Source organism: Mastigoproctus giganteus, chromosome 4, assembly GCF_048544385.1.
Source record: "Mastigoproctus giganteus isolate SK-2022 chromosome 4, ASM4854438v1, whole genome shotgun sequence".
In the NCBI taxonomy this organism is placed as follows: Eukaryota; Metazoa; Arthropoda; class Arachnida; order Uropygi; family Thelyphonidae; genus Mastigoproctus; species Mastigoproctus giganteus.
In genome coordinates, this window is record NC_143578.1 from 218,878,986 (window position 1) to 218,903,378 (window position 24,393).

Here is a 24,393-nt window from a genome sequence, read left to right on the forward strand (position 1 = left end):
ACTGATGAGAAAAATTCCTGATTTGTTAAACAGTAATGTTCACCTGCTTGTTGGTGGTTGAGTAAATTTATAGCCTTCCAGGATTTTGCAACTAAAGTGTTTCTTTGAGAGACTTGAACTGAGATCCCAAATGGTAGATACAAGGTAAGTGGATAATTGTTCCTTTTCCTTGAGTTTTGGATTTACCTTGCTTTTCCTCCAGCATTTTTATCTAGAGTAAAGTTAAAAATTTAGAAGAACTTAACTTCCAGAAACAATTACAGATTTTTTTTTTTTTAATCCTGTTTGTTGAACAGTTAGTTATAGACCAGCGATAGTTTGTATGGTAACATACTGAAGATGAAAAAAGGGATAGTACTGAAATATGACACTATTAATTTAATCCAATTTCTATTTGTGCTGGATGAATCTTCAACACTGAAGATTTACATATCTGGCTAAGCTGGTTCAGCTAGATATGTAACTCTACAGTTTCACCTCACAGGTGAATGATTAAATATTCACTTATAACTGGCTTTTAGCAGAATGTGACATAAAATTTTGAATGAACTCTAAAAATGTGACCCAATGGTATGTGACATTTGTAAAATTTGAAAATATTGAGGAAATACTGCTGGGGTTACTGTGGCCTTTAAGTTACAGATGATTAGAGTCAAACTTGTGTTGAAAGGTGTTGGAAACTGTTGAGATAATCAGAAGAGCATGTATGGGTAGCATGATTGCATAAACTTGCACATATCCTACACTGCTAGAAACATGGTTATTGAAGTATGTAAAAGTAAAAATTTTGCAGTCAAAACCTGCCATAGTTCTATAAGATATACAAATATAGATCCTAAGATTGGAATAAAAGAAATAATTTGAGTCAATCTACTCTGTACTAGTGGTGGAAGGAACATCTGATGTGATATTGTAAATATATTAAGAGTAATGAGTAACTTGAGGAGGAAACTTTATATATAAGTTTATATTATATGTTTGTGCTTTGTTTTTTTTTTTTTTTGAAATGTTGGACTTCCTTTGACAAAATGTCAGGAATTTTTGAATTATTTTAGTCCATAATTACGGAGTATTGTACTGGTGTGAGTCCACTGGTGCAATTTTTTTTTTTTTTAATTACTTTATTTTTTGCTGGTACCCAGGACTGGGCAGCCTAGGTACAGGATTTTGCTGGGATCCACAGGTATAGCACTACCTCCTGTGGATGCAGGATTTCATGCATTGTGCACAAACAGTGGAAAAGGCCCGTAGTTAAGATAGTGCAGTATTCAGGACTGGGCAACCTGAGTATACAGGGTTAATGCAACCACTGGTTTTGCACTACCTCCAGTGGATGCAATAAAATATAGGAAACAGGTCCAGCTAAATGTGCCAAGGACGAGCACTAGGAAGCAGTTGTCCAGGAGATGGCTGCTCCCTGGCGGCAAAGAGGCCTGACACTCACAACACATACTGCAGAACATTCACTAAGACTACATATAAATTCATTAACCACACGTCAGGCCTGTTTTACAGAGTTTCATCACAGTGACACTAGATGGAGATGGACATTAGACACCATTGACAGGGTACACATACATGTACACACTGAACTGTGATAACAAGTTTTCTTGTTATCCCCCTAAGAGGCTTTGCCTGATGGTAGTCCCTGAAATGCCTCCATGTGGCTTGGGAGTCAGGGTGCAGCAGACCAGGTGTTCGCTGCGAAGTTGCTACGTGCCGGCATTCAACGCTCAACACACAAACTTTACACACCAACACGTATTCACACTTGCCGGCTTTGGCAGATTTGCTTTTCAGACTACTGCAGCACATAAGGGAAACCCTGGAGACCACCTCCCCAGGGTTTACAATCCTGTACTCCCCAAATCCCAATTCTACATTCCTTATATCTATGTGACACCATGTCTCTGATATCCCAACAGATATCTGCCTTTGAGGTCTTGACCAGAACCTCAAATTCTTACTCTTTGCATTGGTGTATATGCAAGTATATTTGCAAATACAAATATACTTGCATGCAAAGAGTATTTGCAATACTCTTTGCATTGGTGTACATGCACTAAGAACAGGTGAAACATTAATCATAACCCTCTCTGCCTTCTGCCCTGCAACCAGTCAACAATCAATCTTAGAATTTTTCCATTAATCCCAACATGTTTCAGCTTATGCAATAACTTCTCATGAGGAATTGAGTCAAATTCCTCGCTAAAATTCAAATAAACTAAGTTGAAATTATTCCCTGCCTCCAGCTCACAAGTAATTGTGTAAAAATAGCTTACTAAGTTAGTTAAACATGATTTTCCTTTAATAAAATCATGTTGTGTGATATTCAGAATGCCATATCTATCTAAATGTGTCAATCTACTCTGTTTGCACTCAATCACTGCTCCTAGGATTTTTCCCTACCACTGAAGTCAGACTAACTGGTCTATACTTACAAACTTTGCTCTTAGAACCACCTTTATGTACTGGTGATATGTTGGCATTCTTCAATCCAAAGTAACCTCTCCTGAATCCAAAGATGCCCTCATAATTAACTTCAATGGTTCAATACGCTCCCTGGCAGCCTCAAAATTACTGGGTACAGGAACTCCCCGACTTGCGTAATACTCGACTTCTGTAAATTTGACTTAACGTAAGTTTTTGCCGGCCGGTATAAAATTTTAAAAATCATGGAAACATTTTTCATCCCATAGGAATAAATGGAGATATTGTGAAAAAATTGTAATGAGAACCCAATAACACTGTTTTTTTTTAGTAATTCGTTACAAGACCTCGGAAGTTGAAATTTTCGCTATATAACTAAGCTATTTATCTCTCTAAAAGGTGATTTTTATAATGGAGCGCTACCCTTTCATCGTTATCATATGTTCCATTATAAGAATCAATTTTGAATGGCTTTGTTGATATTTTTCTAAAGAACACTTCTGGAGGTCACTACCATAAAACAATCTGCACTGTACAGTTTATTGGGCTTTTCTGTTAGTGCAATCCATTATAAATGGGTAGCAAACTCGATTTTATTGCACTTGCGATAATACCGATAACTGGAATTCTGTGGGTTTTAACGTTATTATAGTGTGTCCCCTTCACTGAAATCTTCAGTCATAAAAAACAAATAAATTTTCTCTTCATTCCTATTTACTTATTACAATGGTCAAGGGAAAGGGACCAATGGAAAGTGCAACTGCTGGCAATGCTAGGAAACAAAATTGATTTAGAAATGAAGATGATAATGTTTAAGAAGTAGGACAAAGTTTGACCTCATCGTGCTAGTATCCACAATGTTAAAGTATGCAGTGAAGTCGCCAGTGCCGATTCTGCAGCATCAGAGAAATTTTGTGATGTGTTCAAAAAAAACCCCTTCTAAATTTCCAAGCCCTCAACCTCTGCAGCGGCATACTTATCAGCTGGAGACACTGATTCTAGCAACGATGCTCAAAATGTAAAACTTGGTGACGTTATGCCTGTCCCCTCCCTTTTTTTGTAATTGCACACTTTTGTAATTTTTCTTACATATGAGAAAAAAAAAATTAATAAATAATTCTATTTACATGTTCGTCAAACATTTCTTTTTTTTCTTCAATCAAATTCAGCAAGCGTGGTTGCGAGTGCTGCCTAAGTGTTTAGAGAAATTCCGACTTATGCAGAGTTCCGCAGAACGCAACCTTTACATTGTTTGTTTGTTATTTGGTTTTTAGGAGCATTAGCAACTAAGGCCATATTGCTCGGTGAATATGCGGTGGTCATTCCCAGACCTTTCCGCATCCTCCATATTTGGTGGTGACAGGCTCGAACCCCGGTCTAATCAAATGTGGGATTTACTTATAAAGATGTCACTACCATCAGGGGTAAAGGGAACAGTTTTCACTTTCAGAAAAGTGATTATAGTGGTCTCAGACAGTTTTTAAATTCTGTACAATGAGACTAACTGATGATGTTACAACAGCAAATTCTAAATGGGAAACATTCAAGGAATTAATCATGGAAGTTACTAGGCTTTTCATACCAATTAAGAAATATTGTTCAAGGTTTAGGCCTAAATGGAGGTCAGATGAACTAATGAGATTCTTGACAGAAAAGAAAAATGCATGGAATGCATATAAATTATCAGGTGACACAGAAGCCTATGGCAGATATAAGCTAGTCTGTAATCAAGTCACAAAGAATATTAGGCAAGCAAAGGCAGATTATGAAAAACCTTTGGCAAAGGCTGCTAAGAAAAACAGCAAGGACTTCTTTACTTATATAAACTCTAGAAGGAAGGGGATGAATCAGATTTTTCCACTTGATATCAATGGTTCGACTGTTAATGATCCTACTCAGACAGCTGACAAACTGAGTGAGTATTTTGCATCTACATTCACACGAGGAATTCTTTAGGGAAGTGAAGGACAGAAGCTTATTAAACTCTAAGAGGGAGCTTAATGATTTTGTAATAACTGAGAGCAAAGTGGAGGAGAAATTGTTGAAGTTAAACAGAGGAAAGGCACCTGGGGTGGACAGGATCTATCCAGTTATATTAAAGAAGGCAGCAAAGGAAGTAAGTAAACCCTTAGCCATAATTATGAGCATCTCTGGACTCAGGAGAAGTTCCCCATGGACTGGAGATATGCAAATGTATCCCCAATCCACAAGGAGGGATCAAAAGGTGACATGATTAATTACAGACCAGTAAGTTTAACTTCTGTTTCAGGGAAAATAATAGCTTAAATAGTTAAAGAGGTGATACAGGATCAACTAGACAAGACACCAGTAATAATTCAGACACAGCATGGGATTGTTAAGGGAAAGTCTTGTCTGACCAATTTCATTGGATAGTATGATGTGGTCACAAAGGAACTGGATTCCAAAAATTATTTTGATACCATATATTTGGATTTCAGTAAAGCATTTGATACTGTTGCACATAGAAGACTGCTGTACAAATTGGATGGTATGGCATTAAGGGGAAGTTCCTACAATGGATAAAAGGATGGTTGGGTGAGAGAAGACAGAGAGTAGTATTCAATGGACACTGCTCTTTGTACATTAATGTTATTAGTGGAGGCTCCCAGGATTGCCGTTGAGCCCATTGTTGTTTTTTATATTTATCAATGATATTGATGAAGTTTGCTGATAATACAAAGGTTGACAGGGTTGTTAATCACAGTATATTACTGCAATAGGATCTAAAAAAGTTGAGCAGATGGGCTGAGAACTAGCAACTGACATTGACAAATGCAAAGTACTGCATATGGGTAGATGTAACTCCAGAGAAATGTACCAACTATGTGGTACTACTCTTAGGGTGGTAGAAAATGAAAAAGACCTGGGAGTAATTGTCCAATCAGATATGAAGTTTTCTGAGCAATGCAGACTGGCTGACAGAGCAGATCATGGGGTATTGTCAATGACATATAGAAATTTTGCTAGTAGGGAAAAGGAGGTGATTATCCCTTTGTATAAGGCAATTGTCAAGCCATGCCTTGAGTACTACATACAAGTCTGGAGGCCTCATTTTAGGAAGAATGTAGAGTTGCTTCAGCATGTACAGAAAAGGACAATGAGATTAGTGAGTGGAACAAAAGGTTGCTGTTACCAAGAAAGGCTTAAGTTCTGCAAATTGCAGCATTTGGAGACCAGGCACCTGTGAGGTGATCTGATTAAGATGTACAAGGCCTTGAATGGTTTGAGCAAGCTCAATACTGATGGGATTCTTCCTCAAGTATTGTGCACTTGAGGGGGCATAATTTCAAACTGAGGAAAGACAATTGTAGAACAGATGTGTAGAAATATGCCTTTAGTCAGCGGGTGGTTGATTGCTGGAACAAACTTCCATGTCGTTGCGGAAATTGATAGCTTAAATAAATTCAACTTTAAAGGGGAATGGATGTGTGAAATTGTTTTTTTTTTGGCTGATGCTACATAAGCTCATACGCTTACTTTCTTGCATCATTTGCCTCTACTACTACTATTATCACCATGACCAAGTTAGTCAGTCTCAGGTGGGGACCGTACTGGTTTTTCCCAGTAACTAGGATTTTTCATTCTTCAAACAAGCAATTAACTCTAAATACATATGTCATTTCAGATATATGGAAGGGCCCAATCAATGTCACAGGCAGGGAAAGCGACCCTGCCTCTAAAATTTAGTTTTTTATATATACACTGGTGTTCAAAGACAGTGCATCACACCTTAAAATTGTCATTGTCATCGGAACAACATAAGTATATGCCAATATTTCTTACAGATTTCATCAGATAAGACTGACATGCATATGTGATGATGTAATATTGCATCAGCTGTTACTTTCAGCTATATAAGCACACTCTGCAAGAGTTGCACTCATTCCTTGCTTGTGTCAGGATGGCGAGTTACGTGCAGTGTGCTGCTGTCATCAGTACCAGAGGTGGTTCAACTAAATATTAGTTTGCACCTGGTGAACTTTTCATTTTGTTTTCCATTTAAAATGATAAACTGGAGCTGAGGGCTTTTGATAACATTTCAGCCATAATTGTCGTGTTTACCAAAACCGTTGTATAAAGGTTGCAAATGGGAGCCCCTGTCAAATATTACTTAGCTCATTTTGGGAGCCCCTGTCAAATATTACTTAGCTTTGCCTTAACTATTAATAAATATCTTTTGTTTATATTTCTATTTGTGATGCTAGTCATTAATGTAACATACCATCGCAAAAAAGGGTTAGAAATGTGAAATTCCTAGGTGGTGTACTTTCTTTGAACACCAGTGTATATAAACAAACTAATAAAAACCTTTAAAGAAATATAATTTTTCTTATTTTTAATGGTTTTGTAATTGAGTTTTTAATATAATGTTGTCCACCTGCCACATTTTGTGGAATCACAGTGTATATATAGTGTTGTGTTTGGATTGGTTAAAAACAATAATCCAAACACAACACATTAGTAGAGGCAAATGATGCAAGAAAGCAAGCTTATATAGCATTAGCCAACCCCCCCCCCCCCCCAATTTCATACATCTATTCCCTCTAAAAGTTAATCTACTTCCCCCTTGAATTTATTTAAGTTATCAACTTCCACAATGACAGATGGAAGCTTGTTCCAGCAATCAACCACCCGCTGGCTAAAGGAAAATTTCCACACATCAATTCTACAACTGTCTTTGGTTGGTCAATTTCAATTTTTGCCCCATCATGTGCAGATTCTGAGCAAGAGAATGAATCCCATTAGCACTGAGCTTGCTCAAAACCATTCAAGGCCTTATACACCTCACAGGTGCCTAGTTCCAGATGCCAATCTGCAGAACTTAGCCTTTCTTGGTAACAACAATCCTTTGTTCCACTCACTAATCTCGTTGCCCTTCTCTGTACTCATTCCAGCAGCTCTACATCTTTCCTAAAATGAGGCCTCCACATATATATTTGGAATCAAAAAATTAAAACTAGTGACAGATATAGTGAAACTTTTGTTCTTGTTTTACACAGTTTGTAGTAAAAGCAAATTAAGATTAAAGCATTCTGCTTCAGCAAGATGAAATGAAATACTTCTACACTTCATTAATTTAAATGATATTCATATTAAACTTAATTAAAAGTATTACTTTATGTTTAAAGTTAACATAACTTAGTATTTTTTTTTTTTTTTTTTTTTATGAGAACCCCAAACACGAGATGTATTATAACCTATAGTACTTAGTACCGTGCTTGGGTTGGAGGTTGAGAACACGAAAGAAGATATTTGTTGATATTGGACTTGAACTTCTGTAGATTGTAATTTTCAGGAAATACGTATGAAGGAAGGTTGTTACAGAAAACGGCAGTTGAATGAATAAATGAGGAAGATGAAAAGTTGGTTCTGTGGGTTTGAAGTTGGACAGTAAATGGATGTTGGCTGGTGGCGGCACGTGTTCGGACTGTTTTGAAAGAGAGAGAGGGAATTATAGAAGCCAATTCAGAAGAACAGTGCCCATGGAAGTATCTGTAGAAGAGGCATGCAGCAGAAACAGTGCGTCTATGAGAAAGCGAGTGGAGAGACTCTGTTAGAGATGAATCATTAATTAACCTAACTGCCCTCTTCTGAATGGAATCAAGAAGCCTGAAAGAGGTTTTGGGGGCACCACCCCAGATGTGGGAACAATATTCCATGGCAGGGCAGATTTGCGATTTATACGGAGTGAGCAGCTGTTTGGAAGAAAAGTAACGCCGAGAGCGAAAGAGAAAACCAAGTTTTTTAGATGCAGAGGAAGCAATATTTGTAATGTGCTTGTGCCAAGAGAGATTAGAAGTCAGGGTAATCCCCAAAAGAGATATATCATTTTGCCTAGAAATCGGAGTATCACTAAAGATAAGCATAGGAGCAGAAGAATCCTTTTTGCGAGATATAAGACAAGACTGAGTTTTAGAAGGGTTGAAATCAACTAAGTTGTCTTTGCCCCACTGGAGAATTACCTGAAGATCGGCATTTAAGGAATTGGTAGCAGATTTTCGAGAACTTGAAGCTGATTGAGCAGGACAAGGTTTCTCAAAATGGAAAGTTGAATGCAATGTGCTATCATCGGCAAAACTATGGATAGGATTTCCAGTCAATGGAAGAAGGTCATTGATATACAAGAGGAAAAGAGTGGGGGAAAGAACTGAACCTTGGGGGACACCGGCATTAGTGGAGAAGTTAGAAGACAGAGAGCCATCTACCATCACCCTCAGTGAGCGATCAGAGAGAAAACTGGATAACCAATTACTAAAAACAGTTGGCAAACCATAAGATGGAAGCTTGTTTAGAAGACCTTTATGCCAAACACGATCAAAAGCCTTTGAGATTTCAAGAGCAACTACTTGTGTTTCACCGAACCTTTCCATTGAATTAGTGCATAAATGGGTAACATAAGCCAGAATATCACCAGTGGATCGACACTGACGGAATCCATACTGGCGATCGTTGATCAGACGGAAGGTTTCTAAGTAGTTTAAGAGTTGGCGGTTAATTGATTTCTCCATTACTTTAGAAAGAGTAGAAGTAATTGCAATGGGACGATAATTGGATGGGAGGGATTTGTCACCCTTTTTAGGAACTGGCTGGATATGAGCAAATTTCCAAGCAGAAGGAAAAACACCTTTGGAATAAGAAAGGGAAAAAAGGCGGCAAAGAATAGGAGTAAGTTCAGGAGCACAGGTTTTGAGAACAAGTGGAGAAATACCATCAGGACCTGGAGCTTTCTTAGCATCAAGATTCGTCAAAATCCTTCTGATATCCTTTTCACGGAAGACCACAGGAGGCATTGAATGGAGCGTGTTAGGAATGGTGGGAGGTGTTTTACCAAGATCATTAATACATGAGCTCAAAGAAAAATGGGATGCTAATCCTTGGCTGAAGTGACAACAGAACCATCTGGTTTGGACAGAGGTGGGAGCAGAGATGGGCAAAAGTTGCGGCCAATAGCTTTGGCAAGAGACCAGAACGCTCGGCTACCATTAGGGCAAGAAGCAAGTTTTCTACTCTTCTAGCCTGTTCAAACTCTAGTTTGGACTGATTAATAACTGCTTTACAATTGTTGCGAGCTTTGGTGTAGGCAGAAAATGAAACTGAAGAATTAGAAACAAGCCAATTACGATATGCAACGTTCTTCTCTTGGACAGCCTTAGCACATTTATTGGAAAACCAAGGTTTAGATAAAGGACGAGATTTTAAAGTGGAGTGTGGGATAAAGGATTCCATTCCTGCAAGAATAATTTCACTGACACGATCTGAGCAAACGTTGACATCAGAAGTTTTGAAACAGTAATCAGACCAAGGAAAAGAAGTCTCGCAGGTCATCCCATTTTGCATTCTTGTAATGCCAAACAATACGAGGTTGGGAATAGCCATGAGATAAAGGTTCCATTGGAGAAGAGGCAATCACCAAGTTGTGATCTGAAGTGCCTAAAGGACCTCTCACTTCAACCTTGTACTTAGAAGGGTTGTTTGTGAGAAAAAGATCAAGCGTATTGGCTGTATGATTAGGATTGTCCGGTATTCTTGTAGGTAAACAATCTGTGCTAGGTCATTAGTAATTGCATAAGCCTCAGCATCTCGACCTGCTGGGTCGGTGTGACTAGAAAACGGAAGCCAGCTGGAGTTGTAAACGTTAAAATCACCAAGGAAAATTACCTCACTGTTAGGAAAGTTGGACTGGAGAAAGTCAAGTTGCAAAGAGAGGAAGTCAAAGAGCTCCAAGTGATTAGTGGAGTTGGGAGAACGGTAGAGACAACTGAATTTTACACAATGAGGTAGAGAGATTTTAAGCCAGAGAAGATCAAAAGATTATAGATTATTATTTATTAGAACTAATTTAGTTCTAATAAAAATAACACCACAGTCCAAATTCTGGCTGCTGCAGGAGTTCAATTATAGTGCCATGGTGTCATAGGTATCCTTCACTTTTTGTCCATCTACTGTATTGTTCTAAACAGAAACCTTAATAGTGAAAGTCATTCTAATTTCAGTACAACAAATAATAATTTTTTTTCTATTATGGTAAAAGTATGTAAGAGATGTTTGTAAAAGTAAAAATGAATGCAGTAATTGTAGAGACCCATTATGTTTAAGTATAATGCTAAAAATTTTTTTATTAATAATGTAAATGTATACATTTGCATTGCTTTGTTGCTTAAAAATAATATAGCTTACCTAAAACATTCCAGAATTTATTTTCACCATATGCAAATGAGCTATATAAATTTAAAAAAAATAAGTTACTTCAAACTATAAACTTGCCAGTTATGTATTATATGATTTCTACTAATTTCTCCTATATCCAACAAAAAATTAAAAATTAGTTGCTAACTCTGATATTGCATAATTAGGACTTCACGGCTGCAGGAGTGCCCTTCAAGATGCATTAAGAATCATTATCGGCAAAATAATGCAAAAAGGCAAGTTTATACAACTGATGGACCTTTACCCACTCCATTTGCCCATTTCTTCTAAAAAGCTGACCAATCCTTCTTTGCATTTATCCAAATTACTACTTACACAATGCTAGGAATAAATGTATTCCAGCAGTTAATATATTTTTTTCTAGTTTTTCACACGTTCTGCAACCATCCTTTTTTAAATTTAAATTTATGCCACCTTGTGTGTATAATCCTTGTGTCAAAAAGACGCCATCAACATTAGGTTACTCAAACTAAATTTTATATTAAAAGTTAAAATAAATGTTTATTTACGGAATTATCAAATATTTATGAAATTACGTTCATGATAAATGGATTAAGTTTAAAAGTCAGCGTAACTTGGTACACATCTATATTCGATGTGACAATTAATTCACAAGTGGGGAATTTTAATCGAATCGTATTTACAAACATTCTGAATAACTGTAATAAAAACTGTATTTTTCCCCCTATAAACAACCGCATAGATCATATAACGGCTTGAACACTTAAAATCTGATCAATCTGTAAAAATTAATATTCAGAATATTAGACAGTCGCTAATAAATAATAATTGTGACACCGAAATTATTCAAAACATATCACTTTACGGTAATAAAATGATACATTCGTTTAGTTTTCCCGTTTTTTAGGCATGTGCACGAACTGAACAACAATAACTCTAAAAAAAATAAAAATGATAAAGCGATTCATTCGTTTAATTTTCCCATATATATATATTTTTAAGTATATGCACCAGTGAAAAACAATAACTCTAAAAAGAATATTTACCTACCCAAGGTTACCAAACTTTTTGGTGGGACAGTTAATAGTATTTGAATTATTATGTGTGCAATAATAATATTAAAAATCTTAATACTTTAATCCACTCAACATACGCTTTGCTAAAATTTATAAAATTATGCCAAGCTTTTTAATAATTACTTTAAATACCACGTAATAAACACACTACGGCTACTATCATAGACCCATATTCCCTCTCGCTGTCAAAGTACACGTGCATTCCCACGTGTTGTATGCGTGTGTACACATGATACTCGAAGAGGAAACCAAACATTGCTCTCTATCGGAAATCATGTTGTTCCCAAGAAATATTAGTTCCCAAAAGATATAATAATGGTGAAATATATTGACTGAATTAATGACCGATTGTTAAGCCTACTTCTTTTTTTCGACATAAGTACAAAGATAAAATAATACAAATGTTACATTCGCCTATAAACAATGAATGAAAAACATAAGACAGCGACTTTGATCTGCTCTGTTCATCCAAACATTATCTACAGCGTGATAACAGAGTAATCTAAACATATTATTCGTTAGGCCTAAATGCCTAATCCAGAGTACTAAACCGATGCTTTTCCTATGGTTGCTTTTAGGCCTGACGTCAGCAGACATGTCAAAATCGTAAATTTTTGAAGAATTTACAGTAACTTCAAATGATCATATGTTCACTTGCCGGTACCTTTAGACTACTTACAAACATCCCATGAGTAAGATACAAAATTTTCAACAAATATATCACAAGCTATGAAGTGCATTAATTTCACACACCTTCGATTATGCAAATAAGATGAATAAGGTGAATATTGCTGTACGCGTTCTTACGATAAAGCGTAACTCAAGAACAACCCATTCTTTTGTTACAATACTTCAGGTTTCTAACACTAGATGTCATTACAAAAGCAAGTCGAAAATTATCCACTAGATGGCACTCATTTTGTGAAGGTGACCTCACGTGCATACTTTGCACCAAAACATATGACGAAACCGTTGATGACGTATATGTTGGTTAAACGGAAATAACTTTTATGTGCAACATTTTTTCTCAATTGGGAATTGTTAGTAGTGCATTTATTATAGATTTATGCTTTATATGCATATGCACTCCGAGGAGTTATAAATTATGCACTTTTAACCAGTGGGAAGAAAGTTTTTTATTGTGCATGTATTACGCAATTCTCTGTGCACTAGGAACTGCAAAGGCGGTGCCTTATAAGAATGCTATATCATCATTGGCTCTAGTTGTTTGATTGACTAATAATCATGTGACCACAGAAACTGTGGTATATCATAGAATGAAAACAAAGCCAGTTAAGTGTTTAGGGTGATGATAAGAAATGAAAAATTAAACATGTTATCTTTATGGATTATCGCCTCCCTTTTTAAAAGTTGTAAGATTTAAATTATATAAAGACTTTAAGACAGCTGTTGGAAAGTGTCGTTGGTGAATTTAGCAAGAAAAGCAAGGTAATCCAGCCGTTATCACGTTTCGCATTTTTCCTATAGTATATTTATCGCCATTAAAAATAAAGTTGGAAGACAACATATTCTGTCTCTCGTCGAAATACCTTACACACGTGTATATATGTATGCATACATCTGAGAAGTATATACATATGTGTATACTTAGACATAGGTACATAAACAAACTATTAAACAATGAATCCGATTATGAAACTGGAAGCAGTGAGCATGTATATGAGTACTGGAAACGAAACATTATACTTGATAAGCTTATTTGCCTCTTGCTAGATGTACTTAGAGTCATTAACAGTGGTTGGAAATACTGAAAGAATAAAATTAGGCATTCCAAGTTGGTTGTCAAGACTTGATTGGTTACATTAACTGGAAACAAGTGCTAACATTAGACGTTCATGATGACTGTATTAAGTTTAAAAGTCAGCGTAACACGTCTATATATCATTTCATGTGACAGTTTATTGACAAGTGGAGAATTTAATCGAATCATATATGTACAATAACGGGACTGCTATTATCATTAAATATTTATTCAAAATTTATTTTGCTTAATTGCCACATGAAATTTTCTAACTTGGATGGCTATGAAATGCCAAGCAAATATGCCTATAATAATAAAAACCAGCTGTATTAAATTCATTGGTGTCTTGCTATTTTTTATTATGTAGTTATATTCTCGTGTAAACAGTTGCGAAAATAACAAGCATTAGACATTTGTCTTTAAGTATATTGTATTTATCCTATCTCATTCAGATATAACAGTTTAAGTTTTGGTTTATTAGTATTAGCAGTGCAGAATGATGCAAGGAGGCCAAATTTTTCTGCATTTGCCAAGTAAAATACAATAAAACATAATATTCCCATTAGCCAGAGTAACTGTCTCTGCTATGTTAGGTGGCAACTTTTTCCAGCATTTGACAACCTACTGCCCATAGGTGAATTCCATGAAATCCAGTCTTTGTTATTCACTTACATTTTAGTTTTGTTAACCCTCCTTGTCTCACCTATGAGGGAGAACAGACCTTACTCATTCATTTTACTCAATACCTTATACACATATATAGAGTTGTTAATGGCAGTGTGCTACTGCAACAGGAACTAGATAATTTGGGCAGATGGGCTGAGAAGTGGCAACTGAAGTTTAACCTTGGCAAATGCAAAGTACCACATATGGGTAGAAGTAACCCCAGAGAAAAATACCAACTGTGTAGTACTACACTTAAGGTGGTAGAAAATGAAAAAGACCTGGGAGTAATTGTGCAGGCAGATATGAAGTTTTCTGAGCAATGCAGACATGCTGCCAGGGCAGGTCATGGGGTTTTGTCAGTGATATATAGGAATTTTGCTAGCGTGGAAAGGAGGTGATTATCCCTCTGTATAAGGCAATGGTCAGGCCATGCCTTGAGTACTGCGTACAGGTCTGGAGGCCTCATTTTAGGAAGGATGTAGATTTACTTGAGCGTGTAGAGAGGAGGGCAATGAAGAGATCCTCTTACCAAAGATACAAAGAATAGGAGCTTAAGTTCTGCAAATTGCAGTGGCTGGAGACTAGGCACCTGCGTGGTGATCTGATTGAGGTGTATAAGGCCTTGAATGCGTTGAGCACGCTGAATTCTGATGGGATCCTTCCACTTGTTCAGATTACGAACCTAAGGGGGCATAAATTCAAATTAAGAAAAGATAGATGTGCGGAAATTTGCCTTTAGCCAGCGGGTGGTTAATTGCTGGAACAAACTTCCATCTGTCGTTGTGGAAGTTGATAGGTTGAATAAATTTAAGGAGGAACTGCACAAGCATTTGGAGTGAATGGTGTGATTTTTTTTTTTTTTTTTTTGGCTGATGCTGCATAAGCTCATACACATGCTTTCTTGCATCACATGCCATTACTACTACTACATCATTCAGATCTCTCCTTATATGTCTAGTTGACAAGCTTTGGATTCCCCAACTTCTAAGCCATTCTTTGTATGTGCGTTAATTTGTACTTATCAGTAATCTGGTTGCCTTTCTTTGAACCCTTTCTAGTTTCTTTTGAAGGTGCACTCTCCAGACCTGAATATGATATTCTACATGTTGTCTAACCATTATCTTGGACAGAGGACTATTGATACCTTCTAGAAAAGACCCTAATAATCATGGACAGAACACTATGCCTTTCTAGCTGGTTGTATACACTACATGGCACATTTCATGTATGTTTAATTGAATAATAACACCTTAGTATTTTTTTATATTTTTGTCTTTGAAGGGGGGTTAAAATTCTATGTAGTCAGACTTCACTAAAATTTGTAATTATAAGATAAATAGAAGTTCACTATGTCAAAAATTTTTTTTTAGGCTTTTATGCCTATTAATTAATTAATAAATAAATAAATTCTATCAAATCTTCAACTGTTCTTTCTGTGCACATAATATAGTTAAGAAAGTAAAGGTATTCTGATTCTATATTAAGAACCCCATAATTACTTCTTTTTTTTTATGTGAACCCCAAACATGAGAGGTATTAGAACCTATAGTACTTAGTACCGTGCTTGGGTTGGAGGTTGAGAAGACAAAAGATATTTGTTAACATTGGACTTGAACTTCTGTAGATTGTAATTTTCAGGAAATACATATGAAGGAAGGTTGTTCCAGAAAATGGCAGTTGAATGAATAAATGAGGAAGATGAAAAGTTGGTTCTGTGGGTTTGAAGTTGGACAGTAAATGGATGTTGGCTGGTGGCAGCATGTGTTTGGACTGTTTTGAAAGAGACAGCGGGAATTATAGAAGCCAATTCAGAAGAACAGTGTTCATGGAAGTATCTGTAGAAGAGGCATGCAGCAGAAACAGTACGTCTATGAGAAAGCAAGTGGAGAGACTCTGTTAGAGATGAATCATTAATTAACATAACTGCCCTCTTCTGAATGGAATCAAGAAGCCTGAGAGAGGTTTTGGGGACACCAACCCAGATGTGGGAACAATATTCCATGGCAGGGTGGATTTGCGATTTATACGGAGTGAGCAGCTGTTTGGAAGAAAAGTAACGCCGAGAGCGAAACAGAAATCCAAGTTTTTTAGATGCAGAAGAAGCAATATTTGTAATGTGCTTGTGCCAAGAGAGATTAGAAGTTAGTGTAATCCCCAAAAGAGATATATCATTTTGCCTAGAAATCGGAGTGTCACTAAAGATAAGCATAGGAGCAGAAGAATCTTTTTTGCGAGATATAAGACAAGACTGAGTTTTAGAAGGATTGAAATCAACTAAGTTGTCTTTGCCCCACTGGAGAATTATATAAAGATCAGCATTTAAGGAATTGGAACCAAATTTGAGAAGTTGAAGCTGATTGAGCAGGACAAGGTTTCTCAAAATGGAAAGTGGAATGTAATATGCTATCATCGGCAAAACTATGGATAGGATTTCCAGTCAATGGAAGAAGGTTATTAATATACAAGAGGAAAAGAGTGGGGGAAAGAACTGAACCATGGGGGACACCGGCATTAGTGGAGAAGTTAGAAGACAGAGAGCCATCTACTATCACCCTAAGTGAGCGATCACAGAGAAAACTGGATAACCAATTACTAAAAACAGTTGGCAAACCATAAGATGGAAGCTTGTTTAGAAGACCTTTATCCCAAACACGATCAAAAGCCTTTGAGATGTCAAGAGCAACTACTTGTGTTTCACCGAACCTTTCAATTGAATTAGTCCATAAATGAGTAAAATTAGCCAGAATATCGCCAGTGGATCAACACTGACGGAATCCATACTGGCGATTGTTGATCAGACGGAAGGTTTCTAGGTAGTTTAAGAGTTGGCGGTTAATTGATTTCTCCATTACTTTAGAAAGAGTAGAAGTAATTGCAATGGGACGAAAATTGCATGGGAGGGATTTCTCACCCTTTTTAAGAACTGGCTGGATACAAATTTCCAAGCAGAAGGAAAAACACCTTTGTAATAAGAAAGTGAAAAAAGGCGGCAAAGAATAGGAGTAAGTTCAGGAGCACAAGTTTTGAGAACAAGTGGAGAAATACCATCAGGACCTGGAGCTTTCTTAGCATCAAAATTCATCAAATCCTTCTGATATCCTTTTGACGGAAGACCACAGGAGGCATTGAATGGAGCATGTTGGGAATGTGTTTTATCAAGATCATTAATACATGAGCTGGAAGAAAAATGGGATGCTAGCAGGTCAGCTTTATCCTTGGCTGAAGTGAAAACAGAACCATCTAGTTTGGACAGAAGTGGGAGCAGAGATGGGCAAAAGTTGCTGCCAATAGCTTTGGCAAGAGACCAGAATGCTCGGCTACGATTAGGGCAAGAAGCAAGTTTTCTACTCTTAGCCTGTTCAAACTCTAGTTTGGACTGATTAATAACTGCTTTACAATTGTTGCTAGCTTTGGTGTAGGCAGAAAATGAAACTGAAGAATTAGAAACAAGCCAATTACGATATGCAGCATTTTTCTCTTGAACAGCCTTAGCACATTTATTGGAAAACCAAGGTTTAGATAAAGGACGAGATTTTAAAGTGGAGTGTGGGATAAAGGATTCCATCCCTGCAAGAATAATTGCACTGACACGATTCAGAAATTTTGAAACAGTAATCCGACCAAGGAAAAGAAGTCTCGCAGGTCATCCCATTTTGCATTCTTGTAATGTCAAACAACACAAGGTTGGGAATAGCCATGAGATAGAGGTTCCATTGGAGAAGAGACAATCACCAAGTTGTGATCTGAAGTGCCTAAAGGACCTCTCACTTCAACCGTGTACTTAGAAGGGCTGTTTGCGAGAAAAAGATCAAGCATATTGGCTATATGATTAGGATTGTCCGGTATTCTTGTAGGTAAATGAACAATCTGTGCTAGGTCATTAGTAATTGCAAAAGCCTCAGCATCTTGACCTGCTGGGTCGGTGTGACTAGAAAACGGAAGCCAGCTGGAGTTGTGAACATTAAAATCACCAAGGAAAATTACCTCACTGTTAGGAAAGTTGGACTGTAGAAAGTCAAGTTGCAAAGAGAGGAAGTCAAAGAGCTCCAAGTGATTAGTGGAGTTGGGAGAACGGTTGAGACAACAGATGAATTTGACACAGTGAGGTAGAGAGATTTTAAGCCAGAGAAGATCAAAGAGAGGAAATTCCAAATTGCCAAGTCTCTGACAGGGAATATCAGAACGGACATATGCACAACTACCATCTTTGAGGCGAGAGGAATCATAGAGCGAATAATTTGGGCATCTGAGATGAGCAGTAGTTGAATCAACCGATAACTGAGATTCTGTCAGAAAAAGTACATGGGGTTTGACAGACTGCAAGTGGAAATGGACATCGTTGAGATTAGAATTGAGACCACGTATATTTGTGAAATGAATTAGGAAGGGCTTGGGAGGTTTAGATCTTTTCGCAGATAAGCTTGCTCTATTAGTTTGACAATTCATGGTGTATTCAATAGTAAGAAAAAGTGGGTGGGACATGCTGTATGAAGTAATGAAATTTTTGGATATGGCGTACACGTGGTAAGAATATACCCAGATCCTTGACATAATGTGGCCTCGACAATGCTCCCCTCATACACACTACTTGGACTCCCTCCAGTCACTATCTGGCAGAGTAGAGGTAGCAAGATTATACACTAGCTGATCCGGAAGCCTCCTAGAGTGTTACCAATAGGTTCGGTCCGGTGTACTAACTAGCGGCTGGCCTGCGAACACTGTTTTAGAGCTGTACCCTCGAAATGTAAGGAATATTGGATCTCGCCACGACGTTCATCATAACCTCAAACGTCATCAATCATACTGCATGATGGAAGAGATAGGGAAGGGTTGACCGGAACTTAGCTCTAGAGACTAAACATGGGTTCCACCACTTCAAGCCTCCAATAAGCAAAGTGGTGGTATTTCACCGGTTGATGAGAGTCGTCTACCACCTAGTACTGCCTGGTAACATAGAGGGGCGGCATTCCTCCATGTGCTGTGGGCACCACACCTCGACCCCTGCTTACGTTGGTGCACACCTGGGTGGTCACCCACCATGTACTTATGCATGGAGGTTATACCCAGGATTACTAACAGTCCCACCATCGTGAAGGTGCATGCAGAAGATTTGGCTGTCACAGACCATCCGGACTTCGCCGAAATTGGGTCCACTTGACTTGAGTGTCACCCAAATATCAGTTCCATCAGCGTTTTAGACTCCCAGGTATCAAGTACAGCTTGTCTGGCATATATGAGAGAATGTCTGTGACAACCTCAAGGACCAAATTCAGATATATTATCTGTTATTTTAGTCTTATTTTATTTTTCTTTTGCTTTTTTTTCACAACTCTGTATAATGAAACTGTCAATGTTATAATTTGTTACTTTAAATAAAATTATCTTTCCTGCCTATTTATTCCTTTATTGGAATTAAGCTTCTAATATCATTGTGATAATGATATAAGAAAAAAAAAAAAAAAAAAAAAACCTTATCTTAATCCTCATTCTGAAAAAAAAAAAAAAAAACAACATTCGGTTTGATTCCTTGTTACTTTATTTCCCTTAACATGAATTGTTGAGGAGGCTTCCATCCTGCAGTGGATTGATAATAGCTGCAGTTTACCTTTTTACTTTTCTGCCCACCCCTTCTTCCAAGCAGTTTATCCTCCCAGGAATCTTTTAAGATTACAAAGTCATACTGCCATTGCTCCATTTTTCACAGTATGCATTTTGGAAATATCTTCAATATGGGAGTTGGAGGAGGGGCAGTTTTTTTCTCATTTTGAAAGGGAAAATAAAAAAGCTTCCACTGGTAAATGTCATTATAATGTCAGCTTCTGGCTTATTTCTGACTCACATGATACGAAGTTGATTTAAGTCAAAAATAAGAAGAATCTTTATTGCAACACTTAGAATGATAATTTACATAATAGTAGTTGTAGCAGCCTGTCACGACAAAGTGGCCAGGGGTTAACAGTGTACTACAGAGACATTATTGCCTCAATAAGCCAAAAAATACATAAATAAATAAGTGAAATAAAGTACAGGAAAATGGAGAAATGACTTGTGTATACTAAATATAAAGAACATTTAAGTGAATGGATAAACCATTAGTTTCAAAAATACATACTAGAGAGAGAGAGAATCTTTGTTGCAACATTTGATTGTAACTGGTTACAAGATTAAGTATTGCAACTTTCCCTTCATGGCCAAAAGCCAGGGGTTTACAAATAAGAGGAGTTACAAAAATATTAAATACTATAAGACATTAAAGAAACAAAAACAAGATGACATTAAATTATATAGGGATAAAAAAAATGAAAAATACATATACAATTTACAGTAGTGACTATTGTCCTCACAGTTCGTAGGAAAGAGCACTGTCAGGCTCGTTTCCCATTATACTCACTAATTAATTCACAGGGTTCTCCAACCAGGGCAGTTTCACTTCCATTGATTAGTGGCAATGCTTTGTCAAGAGATGGTGGTGCTACATTCCCTGTATTAGTTAAGGGGATTGGCAGATGCAGCTGACAGTTCACAGTCTATGGAGTGTGTTGGGCCGAGTATCCCACATCTATATTGTCGGTTGACAGAAATTTCTTAAGGTCGGGATCGATGTCCTGGATTCGTCCGAGCGTCTGGTATGGTAGCAAACGATCTGATAGGTGGAGGCGTGCATGAAGAGGGCAAATAGTTGGGGGTGGCTCTGAGCTGGGCAGGTGGAATCCTCAAGTCACAGAGATCCCAGAATGAAGGAGATGTGATTAGACCTGTCAACATCTTTACTGTAATTATCAGTCTTTTTTCGTCAATGAGAGAGGGCAGCCTGGGGATTCCCAGGGCCTGGGCCATTTCAGTTGTATGAACATGGGATGGTAACCTGTGCTTATAGGTTACCCATTTGAGGAGCCAATATTCCACTGCCCAGATGGGTTTTCTGATTGTGGGTGTGTTTGAGCCTAGATTTCAGCTGCATAAAGTAAGTAGTGGAAGTATATAATTGTCCTGACATTTTGTTGCTGTAAACCTGTTTGAGACGTAATGCAGGTGTTGTTTCACTATCCATCAGAGAAGAGGACCAAATGCCACATGGACAAATCGCAGTCTCTGCACACAGCGCATATTGGCGACCTGAGCCAGCTCCCTTGCCTGGCTCACCTTTTCCCCCTCTCCCCGGCGGGTGGGGGAGTGTGACGGTTCCGCTGTCTCCTCCCACATGCCACCCCCATTCTTACTCTGGTGGGGCATCGGCATGCCCCACTGTAAACTGGAGCTGTCTTCTCTATCGGCTCCATGTCTCTGCCTTTCCCCCCAGTCTTCAATCTATTCCCCTAACCTGCACGCAAGTGAATGTCCCACACAATCTAAATTAAACTATCTAAAATCACCTTCGCCCACTACTTTCGTTCTCTCATTCCTAGTGCCTTCCTTCCACGTGAACGCATAAAGGGTATGTATGTATATATTTTTTTTTTTTTTTTTTTTTAACGGTCCTAGCCACTAAAATCTCAGGAAATTAGGTGGCAGGACCTGCCAGAGTAAATCTTACACTACTGGTGTTTCCTGGTCTGCCTCCACGGGGCGAAAGTGGGGCAACGTTGGGCCTCAGTAGGGGTCCAGTGGCTAAATGACCAGATAAACAACGTACACGACACTACACGTGTACAATATCCATACGCTTTTGAATCTCTGGCATTTCCAGTAAACTGGCACATCTATCACAATGCAAGCAACGCAGAGATGGGGAAAAACCCCTGGTGCCGCTTGACACCAAACACACTTTACACTTTATCCATTCCCAGATGGAATCCATTATGAAATGATTAAGCATCTTTCACCAAAATCTATGTATTATCTGCTCCTTCTATATAACAGAATCTTTATTGAAGGGCAGTTTCCGGATTCCTGGCACAAGGCAATCGTTCTTGCCTTTGCTAAGCCAGGAAAGGATCCAAAAGTCACTAATAATTACCGTCCTATTGCTGTGACTAGCTGTATGTGCAAAATTCTAGAGAGAATGGTTAATTTTCGTTTAATTTGGTATTTAGAATCAAATGGCCTTCTCTCCAACATCCAGTGCGGCTTCCGAAGAAACCGGTCCACTTTGGACCATCTAATTAGACTGGAAACATCCATCCGGGATGCTTTCCTAAAACGCGAACACTTGGTTTCAGTGTTCTTTGACATGGAGAAAGCATATGACACAACTTGGAGATTTGGCATCTTAAAAGATTTACATAGCCTAGGCCTTAGAGGGCATCTCCCCTTTTTTATTCAAAACTTTTTAGCCAATCGATCTTTCCAAGTTCGTGTGGGATCCTCACTCTCTCAGTCCTTCAGCCAAGAGGAGGGAGTACCACAAGGATCAGTATTAAGTGTCATGCTTTTCGCTATCAAAATAAATTCCATCACAGAACAACTTCCTCCAACTGTAAACAGTGCCCTCTATGTTGATGACTTTAGCATATTTTGTCAGTCATGCAACATGAGGGTTATTGAAAGACAACTGCAGAAAGCCATTGATCGCCTTAACTCCTGGGCACTTGCTAATGGCTTCAGGTTCTCGCCAGAGAAGACCGTTTGCGTACACTTTTGTCGTAAGCGTAATCTTCATCCTGAACCTGAATTAAGGCTCGGACAAAATGCTATTCCAGTAGCAGTGGACACAAAATTCTTGGGACTCATATTTGATAAAAAAACTGACCTTTCTGGATCACATCTGTCAACTCCGCACAAAGTGCACTTGAGGGCTTAATATTCTCCGCTCGCTCTCCTCTACATCTTGGGGAACAGATCGATGCACCCTTCTATGGCTTTACCGTGCACTTGTGCGATCCAAATTAGATTGTGGGTCCCAGGTATATTCCTCAGCCAAAGACAGTGTCCTTCGATGGCTGGACCCTGTCCATCATCAGGCCCTCCGTATCGCTACTGGAGCATATCGCACATCTCCTATCCAGAGCTTATACGTCGAAGCAAACAAACCACCGTTATCGCTTCGACGTAAGCAGTTGTCTTTAAAGTACGCTTTAAAACTGAAATCCCTACCAGACCATCCTACGTGGCCATTCGTTTTTGAGCCACGATGGGAAAATTTGTACAATACCCGTAAGACTGCCAATCGTCCTTTTGGTATTTGTCTCCAAGAGCTACTCAAAGAACTTAATATCAAGGTAGACAAGGTTGCCCAAACACCAAAGCAACCCCTTCCACCCTGGCATGCTCATGTCCCGGCAAGTGACTTGTCCCTTAGAAATTGGGGAAAGTCAGACACTCCATCATCAGTCTAACTGCAGCTTTATTCAGCACACCGAGCTGAACATTCTGACTTCGCGCCAGTTTACACAGACGGTTCGAAGTCGGAATCATATGTGGGATCTGCTGCTGTCTTTACAGACAGCACTACATCGGAGCAGATTCCCTCCGAGTGCAGCATATTTACTGCAGAGCTGCACGCTATAGAGTTAGCCTTGGATCACATTAGTAAATGCCAATACCAACGGTTCATTTTATATTCCGACTCTCTTAGCGTGTTATAGGCTTTAATAACTGTGAGATATAATTCTCATCCAGTTTTGTCTAGTATTCAGCAGAAGATTCACTCCCTCCATGAACGTGAATATGATATCCGCTTCTGCTGGATCCCTAGCCACATTGGGATTAGGGGAAATGATTTGGCTCACACCACAGCCAAATCAGCAATTCCCAATAATAATCGCTGCCTGTCAGTCTCCCTATACAGACTACAGGCAAATAATACATCAAAAGATACACTCCCAATGGCAGGATTTGTGGAATAGACAGACTGTGAATAAATTATATCGTATAAAGCCTGTAATTGAACCGTGGCAGTCTAGTCTAGTCTGCACAGGAATCGTAAGGAGGAAGTTGTTCTTGCCCGGACCCGCATAGGACATAGTCACTTGACACAGTCTTTTTTGCTGAGGACTGTTGACCCTCCTATGTGCGAGTCCTGTGGCACAATTTTATCTATTAGACACATTTTAGTTGACTGTCCAGATTTTAGCAATATCCGTTTTACCGCTTTTAACTATCTGACTGAGCCTTATACACTCAGTCAGATTTTATCTGACAATGACAATGTGTCTGCTGTTTTTAGCTATTTTAAATCAATAAAGGTTTTTACTTGTATTTAAAATTTATCTGTTGATGTTATTTCTTTATTGATTTCTCTTTTTTACATTTTATACCATTGTTATTTTATATCTTGACTTGGTGACCTTAATAATTAGGTGAGTGAAATTAAAATTTTTAAATATCACC

The 24,393-nt window shown here is 38.1% G+C and overlaps 2 protein-coding genes across 2 annotated transcripts in view; one reads left to right on the plus strand and one right to left on the minus strand.

Annotated features, from left to right (window-relative positions):
- The window catches only part of LOC150087411 (xaa-Pro aminopeptidase 1-like), a 532,432-nt gene extending 519,944 nt beyond the window's left edge, over positions 1 to 12,488 (minus strand). The window contains exon 1 of the mRNA XM_090372051.1: positions 12,450 to 12,488. The gene's annotated coding sequence lies outside the window, so the exon portion shown is untranslated. The remainder of the gene's footprint in view (positions 1 to 12,449) is intronic.
- A 550-nt stretch (positions 12,489 to 13,038) lies between these two features.
- The window catches only part of LOC150087412 (uncharacterized), a 215,134-nt gene continuing 203,779 nt past the window's right edge, over positions 13,039 to 24,393 (plus strand). Inside the window, exon 1 of the mRNA XM_090372052.1 lies at positions 13,039 to 13,145. The gene's annotated coding sequence lies outside the window, so the exon portion shown is untranslated. The remainder of the gene's footprint in view (positions 13,146 to 24,393) is intronic.